The following is a 15402-nucleotide window of genomic DNA, read 5'->3' as shown; positions in this document are numbered from 1 at the left end:
GTGCACAGATTGCTGTAAGTGTTGTTACTATCTGTTTTGTATCAGGCTAGCTAATTTCCTAGTTTATTAACTAAATGACTTTCTTAATGGCTACCCTTTTGACAAATGAAGAAATCTTGGCTGCTATGAGAGGGAAAACCAAAATTAAAAATTCACATTGAAAGGGATGAGGAACGTACGTATTTGTGCTGCTGCCGTGTTGTTGGTATGAGAGAATATCTGGTGATTGACCTTGATCCCTGACTGAAAGTCACAAAAATATGTATAATTTGGTCTTCAGCCATAAAATAAATGGCAAGTCTCTTCAGGTAAAGCAGGGATTTACATTCCTTTGTTTTGGGTGCATAAAAGGGAATCTTTTCCAACCTTATTATCAGAGAGTTTAGTGCATTTTTTTCCTGAAATGTTTTACAATTTCCATTTTGTCAGACACGTTTTTTTGGAGTTCATAGTTTATTAACCATGAGTTATTTTGTTTAGTTTATACTTGAAGATTTAGAGGCCTGTCATATTTTGTTTAAAGGCTTCTAAATGATCCAAACAAATCTGAATACCCACCAGCCTCAGCAAAAACTCCTATGATCTGTTGACAGATTTTTGGATCTGGGCCCTTGGAAGAGGTACTGGACATTTGTATCAGGAGCTAATTTGAGATCTTTTGCAAACCGGTTTTTATTTGTTCAAGTTAATGAGGGCAACACCAGTAGAGCTGGACCCTCTGTAGCTAATAGTCTGAACTCCGCAGGCCCCTCATGAAGTCAGTCTCCAAAGGTCACCCGCAATCCTCCTTAGGAACCAGGCTTATTGGTGAATAGTCTAGGACTCACAGATTGATCTGTGCCTCTGCAACCAGGGAATCTGACATGGTACCAACATGTTTATTTATTTCCCAGATGTCATCCCAGAGTTTGGGCAATGAGATTGGATATTTGCAGTTCCGCACAGTGGAAATTCACCTTTTAAATAGGGCAAGAAATACTGATCCTCCTAGTGTCTGGTAGGAGTCATCTTTGCTCTTGCCAATTGGTTACAATTCTTTCACCTGTTTATTGTCATGTTTTTAAGCACCACAGTCAGCCAAATAAGATTTGAGAAAATTGTGAAAGAGAAAGCATTTCTTTTTTTTTTTTTTTTTTTTTTTTTTTTTTGAGACGGAGTCTTGCTCTGCCGCCCAGGCTGGAGTGCAGTGGCCGGATCTCAGCTCACTGCAAGCTCCGCCTCCCGGGTTCACGCCATTCTCCTGCCTCAGCCTCCCGAGTAGCTGGGACTACAGGCGCCCACCACCTCGCCCGGCTAGTTTTTTTTTTTTTTTTTTGTATATTTTAGTAGAGACGGGGTTTCATCATGTTAGCCAGGATGGTCTCGATCTCCTGACCTCGTGATCCGCCCGTCTCGGCCTCCCAAAGTGCTGGGATTACAGGCTTGAGCCACCGCGCCCGGCCGAAAGCATTTCTTTCAATTCAGTCCTTTCATTCAACTCTCTTTGTACTTTGCCTCCTTCACTTTCTTTCTTTTGTTTGCTCATCACATTCAGAAGTTCACATTCCCTTATCTTACATCAGTGAAGCTATAAATTTTTGAAATAGTCATCTGCTATCTATATAACTATGAGCAAGCTACTTAACCTCTTTGTACCTTGGTTTTCTTATTTGTAAAATGGCAATAGATATTACCTGTGTCATAAAGTTGTTACATGGATTGAATGCATTAAGGTGTCTCTAACACTTAACTCAGTACCTGGTTGTACAAAGTGCTAAATGACCATTTATCTAATAATTGGTAATGGAACCTAATAATAGAATAATGATAGAGAGCTGTATGCTTCATTGTTGAGTTTCAAAATGCTAAACAAAAATGAGTTGTGAATTATTTTGAATGTGCAACAGCACAAGGGCTGGTGTTTTGCTTCTTCTGTGCAAACAGACTTAAAGAATATCTTTAAAATACCAAAGGACTGTTGGGTCATTCTTCAGAAGACTACTGGCAGAACAGAGATTGTCCTAGGAATCCCAGGAATAATAATGAGTCTCTTATTTTTATCGGAAAAGGAGACAACAACAGCCATATAGTATTGAACTGGTTGATTATTTTATGTATCTTCTGTAACTTGCATTTCTCTCATAATAGACATGGTGCTTTTAAAAATCCAATGTGAATGCTCTAAATCATATGACCATTATTAAATATTATTTTAAAATTAATATGTCATGGTGAGTGTATTTCTGAGCCATCGCATTCATAAACATTTAGAATATGACCTCATCAATTTTGCTTTGAGAATACCTTATGCAAAATGATTTTGAAGGACATTTTGTTTCCTAGTATGTGTTTTCAGCAGGTGGCTAATGGCTTTTGACCTGCTGTAGCAGGATACAGAACTGAATGTCAGGAAGAATATTTTTTAAAGCTGCATTTCCATTTTGCATAATGAAGCACAGTAATTTTTTGAGATTGTCTTGAATATTTTTCCAAATAATTATTGATAGAGATAAGTCAATGTGGTAGGAAAGAGAAGAGAAAATTGGCAATGTTCCAGCATTTAGGTTTTAAGAATATTTAAGTATAATCAGATTACTAAATACAAATATTTTTAAAAATAGCATCAGGTCAAATGTATTTACCTGTTAGAAGCCATGTAAAGTACATGGTGTTAGCCTTCCACCTTTCCTGTATGGTTAGGCCATTGTTACTACTACTACTACTACTAACACACTTCAACCCACTCACTTTTCTCTTTGGTAATTTCCATTTTCTCTTGAAATTCATACAGTATATTCCATGGCCTATTTTTATACAAACTTTAAGAATTATACATACTAAAAAATAATTTTCCAATTTTGTGTAAAAATAGACCATGGCATATACTATATATAATGACAGAGATTGCTTAGGGCCCCAGGATTAACAATTTCAGATCATCGCCAATGTTAGTTTCAAATTAAGTGTTGGCACAAGTTCTTTTTATAGAACCACAGTCTTTGTCATTATGTATCACATTGAATAACACTCAAATTTGAACTCAGTGGAATTTTTGAGATAAAGATGTGCATGCAGCTAGATCAGTGCCCAAAGTACCTTGTCGTATGGGTGATGTGAGACAATGACAATGTAAAGAGTTCTGTTTCTCATACTGTACATATTACACCTGGCATTTTGCCACTGAACTATATGATGAGGGAGGAATATTGTTTGTGAGCTTTGCTTTTAAAGCATAATTTCTGAAGTTGAGTTCTAATTTTATTTATTCCCTTAGGTAATTACTGGTTTTCAGCTTGCAAAGGAGCTATATTATTGAATTTTTTTAATGGTTAAACTTGTATAGTAGATGTCTTTTCTTTAAATTTAGGCACTAAAAATTCTCCCACATCAAAGTAGCTTGTGATTTTCATTTGTGGCTAGAGAGTTAATCATCTTTCAATAATGCTTTGAAGTTAACTTTACTTCTTTTTTTCTTCACCCAGCATGGCTTCATGAATAAAACTAACCACTGATAGATATAGTGTATTATTGTTCTTGCCTATGGCTCTTGCTAATAAAAATTCCAATTCTGGTTAGTTTGCTGGAATGGATGAAGTAACATAGCAATGTCAATCACTTCCTTTGAGAAAATGTGTATGTTTGTTTTTAAAAGCAGCTAGATAAGAAGCCATCAACTGAAGAATAGGGTAGGTGATGCAACCATTGCTAAAATAACCTGGAATTCTGACAGTTTCTAAAATTATGTCAGCTTGCTTACAAGATTACTTAATCACTAAATCACATCGGATTTGGCATTTTAACAAATAGGATGCTTTGCACTAACATCATCAGCACAGAAAAGAATGGTGCCTGGATGCCTGCTTCACAATGCAACGTGTGTATTTAGAAACCAGAGAACATGCCAGACTGAGTGATGATTGTACAAGACATTCCATACTCCATCCAGATGTACCAGGCTCAAGTGAAAAGACCCTTAAACTGTGGTTAGGGGGAGACAAAAAATGGAGCTTATTTTTGCAAATTTTCATGCATAACACATTGGGTGGGAACATGGTCTCCAGAGTTGGATACACCCAATCAGTTTTAACTATTTGAAGGCTGATCCCTTTGGGCAAGTAAGTTATGCTATTTCAGCAACATATTTCTTAACTATAGCATAGGTGTAGTAATGGTATCGAATTTATACTATTATTTTGAGAAAGAAGTACCAAAGTGAAACTGGTAACGAACAAAAACTGCCAGTTCCAGAGCCTTAGAAATCTTTAGCATTTATAATATTTTGCATGTAAGGGAACTCACTGTTATACAGGCTCCTACATGACCTCAGGATCCATCTCGACATAGAACACCAGGAAGTCCCTGCTATTTCATAGAAGTTGGCATTGAACATGAAATGTATTTGTGCTCCCTGAGCTAATTCAACTCTACTCATCTTTTCTCTTCTTTCTCTTTTGTTGACAGCCTCCTTAATGAAAATATCAATTTGGGTACTTGGAAAGGTGAGGATGGAGAGATTGGTTATCCACAGCAATGTTTGGGGACTGTGTTGAATACTTTACAGAGATTTGTGTTAAGTAGGTGAATCCCAAATTTACATTTCCAGCCTTATCCTCTACCACAAGCTCCATTCATGCATTCATTAATTGCCTGGATCCTTCATTTCATTGTCTAATGGGTATCTAAACTTATTGTACTCACTATTCACTGTCCTCCAGTCACACTGGGCTTCCTTATGTTCCTTAAACATTCTAAGCTCATTTCTGTCTTGGGACCTTTGTTCTTGCTGCTTTCAATGCCTGGAAGCCTCTATCCTTCGATTTTTATGCATCATGCTCCTTCCCTTTATTCAGGTGTCATTTCTTCTGACACTGAGGTTTCTCTCTGCCAATGGTATCTCAATCATCCCCCCATCCAGTCAGTCTCTTATCCAATCACTCTGTGTTACGGTTCTTCAGAGCCCTTTTGCATGTATACAAAATTGTAATTTATTTCTTTAATTGTTCCTTGTTTTACCTCTCACTCTAAAATACAAGTTCTCTAAGAGCAGTGGCCTTACCTGGCTCTTAGACGTGCTCTCAGCAACCTTTAAAGGTGTCATTCTTTTTCCTTCATCTTATAGGTGACAAAAGTGAGGCCCAGGGAGGTTAAGTAGCTTGCTCAAGATCGCAGAGATTGGAAGTGGCAGAGCTGGGATTTAGGTCCCATGCTGTGCTCTAAAAAACTGTGCAACATTGCTTCCTTTTTCATAAATGAAGGTCAGGGACATTAATGGGAGGGAGGGGGCTATGCTGAGTTCTTGGAACTCCCTTCAAGTCTCTGGGCTGGCAGTTATTGTTTGAGTCCCTGGTCTGGACATAGACAGACAAGAGCTGGTCCTGATCACTTTCTACTCTAGCATCCTGGGCTTATCTTCTGTTCCCTTTTCCTTTTAGACTTAGTGCCCAAGACACGTGTAATTAATATTTTACAAGAATGCATTAAATCCCCTACTGCTTGGGAAAAACAATGAAACATCAGATTTTAAAGAAACTCCCAAAGGGCTAGAATCCAGTTTTGAACCCAGATGGAATTTTCCACATGGCTTGGAAAATATATAAGTATATATATTTTTATATACTTGCTGTTTTCTGAGCATTTCTTACTTGACAATGGTTACATACAGCTGTAGCTTTCTTTTTGTGAGCTTGCGTTAATAACATTGCTTTGGTTTTAACTTGCTTACTATAACAAGTTAGTATATTTAACATAGTCCTTATTGACTGGAGGATTCCACCTCACCTCACCATGTGATACTGAAACTGAGCTATTTATATTGTTTTAACTAGACATAGTATAAAATAAAACAGGTTTTCTTATAATTTATATCATTAAAACATATAAATTGTCTTTCAGCTTTTAGGAAAAAAAAAATCAGGGCATTCGATTCAAATAGGATAATTCACACCCCACAGATTATAGGGGAGTAATTACTGATTCTTTTTGTTGTTGGACATTTGGTATATCTGGCTGCAATTGACCTTTTAGAAGCTATTGACATCATTTGGGAACTGCCAGTAAACCTGCCTTAATCAGTTAAACAGAAGGAATCGTAGCACTGTGGAACTGACTGGTTGATTAGTTTAAATCCAGGCACAGTCCTGCCTGAATGCCCTTTGTGAAACCCTTGCACAAAAAACCTTGCTTCCTTCAGAAGCATTATAACCTACATCCTGCTGTCAGATCTTTTCGGCTCTGCTGGTCTTCTTAGGCTGCAGGCATCCTCCTTAACCCCGCTTATGCTTCCTTTCATTTCATGAAAACAATATCTATGGTTAGAGTCACAAAAATGCTCTACATTTCCCTCAAAGTTCCTTATTTGTATCCTAGGGAAAAGGTATTTTAAACTCCACTAATTGAGAGACGAAAATGGGAACTTATCTTAAAGTAGCTTCTTTAGAAAAAAAATATATTAGAACTTAATCCAGCTCTTCCTCTGGGACTTATAATCAAAATTAGAATCTTGAAATGTTGAAGGGAGTTTTTGGTATTAGAGTAAGCCATCATGTATAATTCCTTTGATTTTTAGATTCAAAACATTGAAGGCTTTATAATTTGTGTTTAGTTTGGGGAAAATATTAAAGTTAATCGACTCTTGGGTGAGTTCAGAGCTAGTATAAAGATGTAGTTCTGGACCTTTAAATGAAAGTGAAATTAAAATTCTTTAAGGATAAAGCTTTGCGTAGCTTCAGTCTATTACATAGACTGAGAAAAGGACCCATACAATGGGCACTCTGCTGGGATTGGTTGCAGAAGAGGGCAGATATTTATGTGGGAGAGGTCAAAGAATTGCCGTAGAACACTTTCACAGCATATGGTGTGTTGTATTGGAGCAGACCAACATGCTCATTTTAAATATTAAAAAAACTGAGGCCCCACTTAATTACTCAAACTCTTAAGGGCCCTACTTGGCCAATTTCTATTTCTACATCACCCCGTTACAGTACTGTTCCAGAATACAGATGAAGCCTCTCAAAGAAGGTGGTGTCATCCTATCATCTGTGGTTTTGCTTATTATTATTAATTATGATAACTACTGTTTATGGAGTGCTTGTGATGTGCCAGTACTTTATGCGTTATCTTTATCTTCATAACTACAGCATGAAGTGGTACTATTGTTCTTCCCTTTTTGAAAATGAGGAAGTGATATTTAGGAAAGTCATGGAGGCTAGCCTCAGCAACATAGCGAGACCCCACCTCTACACACAAAAAAAATTTAAAAATTGCTGGGTGTGGTGGTGCATGCCAGTAGTCCCAACTACTCGAGAGTCTAAAGTGGGAGGATTGCTTGAGCCCAGGAGATTGAGACTGCACTGAGCTGTGATAGTACCATTGCACTCCAGCCTGGGCAACAGAGAGAGATTCTGTGTCCAAAAAAAAAAAGACAGAAAGAAAAGAAAAGTAATGCATTCGACTTGAATCACCAAAGCAGTCAGAGGAGGATAAGATGCTTTGTCTTTGAGTAGGATAAGATGGTAGCTAGAGAAATGGGTAACAAGAGATGTTTCTCTCATCCCTCATAAGTTGCCTGGAGAATGTTAGGATGAGGTGAGTAATGATGCCATAGGACATGAGTAAGGAAGAAAAATTAAGGCCATTCCAGCCTTAATTCTTTAGACACAGTGGATTCACTATGAGGGAATGGGAGCACACTTGCTCTCTGGCTGCAATGAGAAGCAGTAGAGGTCCAAGTAAGGAGCAGATTGCGGCATCAGGGATTCTAGAAGCCATGAGACACAGGAGGAACCACGGAATCATTTTGAGCCTCTGTTTTGTTTTTCATTTCTAAAAGTGAAATTTTGATTTCTACCTTTCCCTACCACACTGTGTTCTTTAAAAAATTGAAAAAATTGAATTTTAAGCACCATGGAAAAATAGGATATAATAAATTTTGTGTTTATTTATTGAATAAGTATTTATTGAGGGAATGCCAAATGCAAGGCACAGTGCTATGTATAGAATAAGAGGTGAACATTGACTTTGTGTCTACCTTTCAGAAGATTAAAGAAAGTAGGAAATTAGGCAACTTGATAAATAACTATGCGAAAGTATGTTTTAAGTGCAGTTCTCAAGGTTAAGAACACTGACAATTCTGAGAGGGAATTGACTTCTAATGATGGGTCTTGAAGAGCTGATAGGGTTTGGATTGGTAGGGAGGAGAAACAGGAGAAGTATGAGGGTTGCAGCGGGGATGGGGAGATAGATGTGGAATTCCAGGGGGAAGAAACAGTAAGAGCACAGGCCTGGAGGAGGGAAAGTATGGGGACATATTTGTGCATCAGATTGTCTAATTAGTTGTTGCTTAAAGTATCAGGAGGTCTGTCTGGTAAAGATGGGCTTATGCTGAAACAGTGAAATGTGCACTTGATTTAGAGGCTCACAGGGGAGCCTTTTAGAGTTTTGGAGTTTGGTGGTCACCTGGTCAAGGCAATGTTTTATAAAGATGCATCAAGGACAAAGTGATGAATAGAATTATTAAAGGAGCGAGACACTGAAGTCAGGGAAGCCAGAACATTATAAGATGCCTGATAAAGAAGACCTAAGCTAGAGGGGCAGTAGTGGGAATGGAACAGGAAGAGATGGATCAGGGAAAGTTGGCTGCTAACTGGATTTAAGGGTGATGGGGAGTCACAACGCTTTTGTCATTAGAAGTTCTTGGACTACTTTTTCATTAAGTCAGTATGAATTAGTTTTAATTAACATATTGAAATCCAAATGCTCATAATAAAGTCCCACATCCCACTGTCACTTTTCAGTCCTTGGAACATCTTAACTGGATTTAGAAAAAAAAATGTTCTATCGAGATCAGAGGAACCATGACTGTTGCTCGTCTGGACTAGGAGGAAGTTCAACCTAGATTATGAGGCTAAGCTGGGTCAGGATTAAGGGTGTTTTGCCTTATCCTCAGAAAAGTGACTTGAAGGAACTAGCAGAATGGCCACTGTAGCTGACAGTCAGGGCTTTAGAAATCCTGCCCAAATGTCCCCTCATAGGTGGGACTTTAACCCCCATTTGCTTCTGAATTGGCACTTGCCATGATGAATTCACTTAGTTTAAGAAATAAGTAAGTTTCAGAGTCTTGCTCAACTCTAAACATCAGTTTAAGGTGGTTAACTGGGAGAGAGATGAGATTTATAATACTTTTGAAAATTGATAGGGTTATTTCTTTAGGAAATACTGCTGGTTTGTTTGTTTCTTATGAAAGGGCATTTCCATTTTTTTTTTGTTTGTTTTTGAGACGGAGTCTCTCTCTGTCGGCCAGGCTGCTGGAGTGCAGTGGTGTGCTTTCCGCCTCCTGGGTTTAAGTGATTCTCCTGCCTCAGCCTGCCGAGTAGCTGGGACTACAGTCATGTGCCACCACACCTGGCTAATTTTTGTATTTTTAGTAGAGACGAGGTTTCACCATATTGGCCAGGCTGGTCTTGAACTCTTGACCTCATGATCCGCCTGCCTCGGCCTTTCAACATGCTGTGATTACAGGCATGAATCACCATACTCAGCCCCTCATTTTCCTTCTAACTGTTCTTTTCTTTCAGTTAGAGAACTTACACTATCGTTTAGATGTCTTTGAAGTCTTAGGATCTTCTTGGGAAAGAAGTGTTTTTTTCTGAATAAAAGAAGGTATACTGTTATCCAGCAAGAACATGTCAGAGCTCGATGGGGCCAGTGTTGCTATTGGGTAGGTTTTGCCCCTGCTCCAGGTCTGCTTCTAACCTCTGGACCTCATACTTCTGTGGGTGTGTACTTCACAAGGTCTGTCTCTTGCTGTCCTTGAGAATCAAAAGAAGAGGTAATTTTTGTGGGAAGTTATCAATTCAAGAAACAGTTTATGATCTTCTCTAATAAGGTGGTGAGATCATGCTGACCAAAATATTTAGTGAAGTGGTGGGAGGAAATAGAACACTAGTACAAGACACCGTGACAGTTTTGTAGATTTAAGAGGAAAATAAAAACTAAATGAGGCCTGGAATTAGGGAATGGAGGTTGGAGAAATTAGGCCTCTTTTCTCTAATGCAAGCATCTCTAACAGGCCCCATAATCTGGCCACGTGGGATCGTTTTTCTCACTGACACTTGATTTTTGTTTCTGCTGGTGGTCTTCCATATTTCCTTCAGCCATTCATAATGTCAGAGACCTCTTGGTTTGGTCTTATTTTTGGATGTGCTCTTTTTAAAATGGTACCTTTTAAAAGTAAATCTAACAAACCAGCTTTACTGTTGGACTGTTCTGTATGATTGCTACATCTCTGGAAAAGTCAAAACAAGTGCTCCCTTTTTGTGTGTGTATTGCCTAGATAACCTTTATTTGCTTTTTACACCCTAATTCTGTGTAGACAGGTGGGTCATCTCCTCCTAAGAGTTGTTTGAAACAACCTTGAAATAGTCTGGCTAGCCTGTTAGGACCTAGACCACTGAAGCTGTCATTGGCCTTCTGTGAGGGCAGGTAAGCCAGGATTGCAAGCTCAGAACGCAGTTCAATGAATTTCCATTGTTTGAATTACAATAGTAACTCATATTCATAGTTAAATAAAGGCCTTTTAAAAGCATATAATATGAAAATTGGAAGACTCTCCTTCAAACCTAGTCTGCAATTGACACTGCTAGAAGCAACACTCCTGGCAATGGGGTGTGTGTCTTCTGGGCATTTTTCAGTGCATATTCAGATGAATACATGTATTTATTTTAAAATTTGAATATATGTGTGATACACACACACACAGAGTTTTGTACTGTTAATTTATAGTAAACTTTGCGGTTTTGCTTCTAACACTCAGGATCTCAAGAAGAACAAATGAAAGGATAGCAGTAATTCCATTTTGTTGGAAAGCTTTTTCACTTTACCTGAATTTAGAAAAATCTGAATTACTGTATGTTTTTGTGAGGGTTGACTTTGCTATTTTGCTTTCAGAATTTTTTCTAATCTGTATGGGAATGAAAAGCCCAACTTATCAATTAAGTTAAAATTTTCTACATATTCCAGATTGTAAATTGGTGCTATTGTAATCCATTTTACTGTTTTTGTACGCAGTATTATTGTTATACATTTGCACACTATTTACTCACAAGGGAAACATTAAAAGGTAGGCTTAGCTTCATCTAAATTGAAGTAGAGATAATAATAGTTTCTTTGAACTAGCTGAGATCTAAATATACAGTACAGAATGACAACCTTCATTTTTTTTTTGTGATATGAATATCTTAAAATCTGGTAAGTTACTTGCTTATCTGTACAATTACAGTATTTGCAGTAGCAAAATTAGATGGCAGTATTGTTTAAAAACATGTCAATCTAATATTCATGGAGAAGAAAACAATAGCTTCCATAGTACAGATGATAAATTATATACTTATTAAAGTGTTGCATCTGATCAAATAAATGTGGTATTTCATTATAGACTTGGTTTGATGTTGAAACATTGTTATTTTAAGCAATTACTTTAAACTGGATATTTTAAAGAGAGGCTGTATTTCTCTGAATGTGGGTGACAGAGGCAGGGAAGGACAAATAGTTCAAAGAGAGATTTAAATTATGTGTAGTTTGGAGGATTGTTAGAAGTAGAAGTAATTCTGCCTGTGATGGAAGAGACTTAACCAGAAAACCGTGGCAGCAGTCAACAGATATCGTCTGATTTTGTCTGGGTGTCATAATTAGGCATTTCGCTGGAGGTGTTTTCTGGATAAGTGATGTATTGGCAAGGATTTAGAAGATAAATAGAATGGGCAGCTGCCGCCTCATGGAGAAGTAAATAGAGAGTCAGTTTTCATTGTTAGCAGTAAGCTGACCTCCAAAGGCACAGATGTGAGCTTTCTTTTCAAAGGGAATGAAGTATTCACCATTAAGTATAAGGATGTTTGTAATGTGACAATGTTAATGCTAGTTAAATGAGAAAACCATATATGAATACTTAGACTGTTGCTACCTGGGAGCATTATTTATTGACCTGTGCCTTCGTCAGAGCTTCAGATGTGAGAGGAATGATGCTAACAGAATCGTGTAAAGATATTTGTCATTAAAAAGTCACATCGCAATTAATAGATTCAGAATTCATCGAGTCCTCTTGCTCTGTGTCACACCCGCTGCCTCTGTGACAACCTTCATTTCCTACTTAGCAAATCCAAGCCTGGTAGCTGGAACCCCAGGAAGTTGTTAAAGCAATTAAAGGCTTCTGTCTCCCAGCACATTGCTTGGTTACCATAGTATCCTCTGCCTCCAAGTCTCTCCTGATGATGTCAGTATGCATACAGGGGTTGTTCAGAGCATCTACGTGGGGATGATTCACCCCGCAATAAAGCCCCTCTGTCTCGTTGCTCGCTTTCCAGTGAGCAGATTTCAGACATCTGTAGCAATGGAAGGTAAGTGCCTTGTTTTGCATATTGAAGAATTACTAAATGTTTCTATTATTCTGTTTCTGGTTTCTTGCTTTCTAAGATATGCTACTGACTGAAATCACAGTGAATGGGAGCATTTCAGTCAATTACTTAGAACAGATTTGTAGTTTGTACTTAAAGTGTGTGTGTGTATGTGCGTAGGTGTGTGTGGGCAGGCACATGTGGGGTAGGCTTATAAAGAAAACTGAATGCACAGTATAATGTCTGCTACTGTCCCTGGTAAACAGCAATAGGTTTTTATTTCAAACTATTCGAAATATATAACTTCCTTAAAATATTTTGACAAGTGTCACAGGGCAAGTAGGGCTACTTTTTTAAAAGTGTGTAAGTATATTGTATTGGCATTTTAAACGATATTGGCAGTTTAAATGTATTAACATGTGAAATATCTAAGATGGTATGGGAAGATATTAGAAAGAAGAGCCATGTTAAGTTGAGAATTTGTATGTTATAGAAATTAAAACATGTAGGACAAAGATTTAGTTGGTGAAAGGGAGATGTATGGAGTTCAGAGTATAGTAATAATCACCATTCCATAGTTATGCCACACTTTTATTGCTTTTCAATATCTCACACAATTTGATTGTAAAAATAATGCTTATATTATTGTGATGAATGCAATTAGTGCTTCATGAAAGTTTTCTTTAAATACTTATCCATCCTTCTTAAAGATAATCCAGCTATGTTCAGCTTTACAGAAAGAATATAGTAGAACCACTTATAACATTCAGATAGAACAGTGATACATGAATATTTGCCTCGAGAAGTTAGTGCTGTTTCAGTTTTTCTCTGACAGTATGCCTTATCAACAAACAATAAATAATGAGACACACAACCAGTTCCTCTCTATCAGCCTCCTTCTGAATCTCTTCCTTCTGAGAGTTCTGCCCATAAGGTTAGTTTTGCATTTATTTCTTCTTCTTGATTCCCAAGGGATGATTCAGTAGTACATTCTGTGAAGAATGTAATACTTGGCCAGGCACGGTGGCTCACGCCTCTAATCCCAGCACTTGAAGAGGCTGAGGGGAGAGGATCGCTTGAGCCCAGGAGACCAGCCTGAGCAATAAAGCAAGCAAGACCTGTCTCTACCAAAAACAACAAACAAACAAACAAACAAACAAAACTGAATTTTAATGGAAGTGGTAGATAACAGCAGTTTCTAATTAATTAATAGATAGCTTTGCAGAGAAAAAAGAACAAGAGTGCAGTGGATGGGCTGGGACGGCTCCCATTACTTTATATAGTTGAATGTTTATTCTGTGTGGAAGGCAGCCAGATGGCTTTGCTGATAGGTAGGTAAATGGTTTAGACTGTCCGTCTCTAGAGAAATGTCTAAAATTTGCATTTGTTTCTTGTCTTTTTGAAGCCTTTTGAAATATACCCTGCTGTCTAACTTGCTTTATTTCTGCATGAGATGATTCACCTTTTTACAAAGAATCAGTGAGAAGTATAGTTGTGAGAGGGTGAAACGTTGCTTAAAAATTTAAATTTAATTGCTTGTAAGCGAAGGATATGTCTTATCTTAAATATCATAATGCTTAGTCTTTGAATTTCTTTCTGCCTTGAAAATAGGCTAAATGCTTTGACTGAATTTCTTCACTATTTTGAATACTTAATCTTGTTTGTGTTTGAAAATTTACTTGGTAATTACTATCAGAAAAAGTTTCTAAAAAGTAGGAAAAATTAAGTTACTCCCTAATTTAGATTATAATAGGTTAAATATTGAAGAAAGTAAGTCAATCTAAACTGCTTCCATACTGTTTAAAACTTTTTCATTAAAACACTCACCTAATATTTATGTTGGAAACAAGAATAATATATTCTAAGCTAAATTATATTAGGTTTTTGTTCTTTGCCATGTTAATGTGTGGGGTGACATAGTTTAATTTCTTCAATAACTCTTTGTAGTAATAATTTAAAAAATATTTCTGCAGTTTTGAACCCTTAAAATATCCATGAAAATACACTTTTGCTGACCTGATTGATATGAGCAGCACTATAAAGAGTGTACTATAAAGATTACAGTTTCCTTCATGCTTGAATCAGGAAGTAGTTCCAAGTAGTTTTAGGTGGTGATTTTTAAAATTGGTTTAGGAAAGTTTTTACTTTATTTTTATGCTCTAATAAGGATGTTTTAAATTTTACAGATACTTAAACTTGTTTTTGCTGAAATGTGGAAATGTCGGGTCTGTAGACTTTTCTAGCATGAGATGAATGAAATATAGCAGAAAAAGGATCACCTTGGCTCTCACTAGAAAGATAAGAAGTTGCCGGGCGCGGTGGCTCAAGCCTGTAATCCCAGCACTTTGGGAGGCCGAGACGGGCGGATCACGAGGTCAGGAGATCGAGACCATCCTGGCTAACACGGTGAAACCCCGTCTCTACTAAAAAATACAAAAAACTAGCCGGATGTGGAGCTTGCAGTGAGCCGAGATCTGGCCACTGCACTCCAGCCTGGGCGGCAGAGCGAGACTCCGTCTCAAAAAAAAAAAAAAAAAAAAAAAAAAAAAAAAAAAAAAAAAAAAAAAAAAAAAACTAGCCGGGCGAAGTGGCGGGTGCCTGTAGTCCCAGCTACTCGGGAGGCTGAGGCAGGAGAATGGCGTGAACCCGAGAGGAGGAGCTTGCAGTGAGCTGAGATCCGGCCACTGTACTCCAGCCTGGGTGACAGAGCAAGACTCCGTCTCAAAAAAAAAAAAAAAAAAAGAAAGATAAGAAGTTAAGGCTGGGCGTGGTGGCTCACGCCTGCATTCCCAGCACTTTGGGAGGCTGAGGCAGGCAGATCACCCTGAGGTTGGGAGTTCAAGACCAGCCTGACCAATATGGAGAAACCCTGTCTCTACTAAAAATACAAAATTAGCCAGGCGTGGTCGCGCGTGCCTGTAATCCCAGCTACTCAGGAGGCTGAGACAGGAGAATTGCTTGAACCCGGGAGGTGGAGGTTGCGGTGAGCCGAGATCGCGCCATTGCATTCCAGCCTGGGCAACAAGAGCAAAACTCC

The 15402-nt window shown here is 37.9% G+C and overlaps 1 protein-coding gene across 18 annotated transcripts in view; it reads left to right on the top strand.

Annotated features, from left to right (window-relative positions):
- Positions 1 to 15402, top strand: part of PAM (peptidylglycine alpha-amidating monooxygenase) — a 283361-nt gene that overhangs the window by 41312 nt on the left and 226647 nt on the right. The window contains exon 1 of one of the 18 annotated variants that reach the window (XM_050794858.1): positions 11369 to 12368. The exons of 16 other annotated variants lie outside the window; for them this stretch is intronic. The gene's annotated coding sequence lies outside the window, so the exon portion shown is untranslated. Of the gene's footprint in view, positions 1 to 11368; positions 12369 to 15402 lie in introns of those variants that run through there. One more of the 18 variants, XM_050794833.1, reaches the window with a different exon arrangement.

Source organism: Macaca thibetana, chromosome 6 (genome assembly GCF_024542745.1).
Source record: "Macaca thibetana thibetana isolate TM-01 chromosome 6, ASM2454274v1, whole genome shotgun sequence".
In the NCBI taxonomy this organism is placed as follows: Eukaryota; Metazoa; Chordata; class Mammalia; order Primates; family Cercopithecidae; genus Macaca; species Macaca thibetana.
Note: the sequence above shows the minus strand (reverse complement) of the source record. Positions and strands in the feature narration are given on the sequence as shown.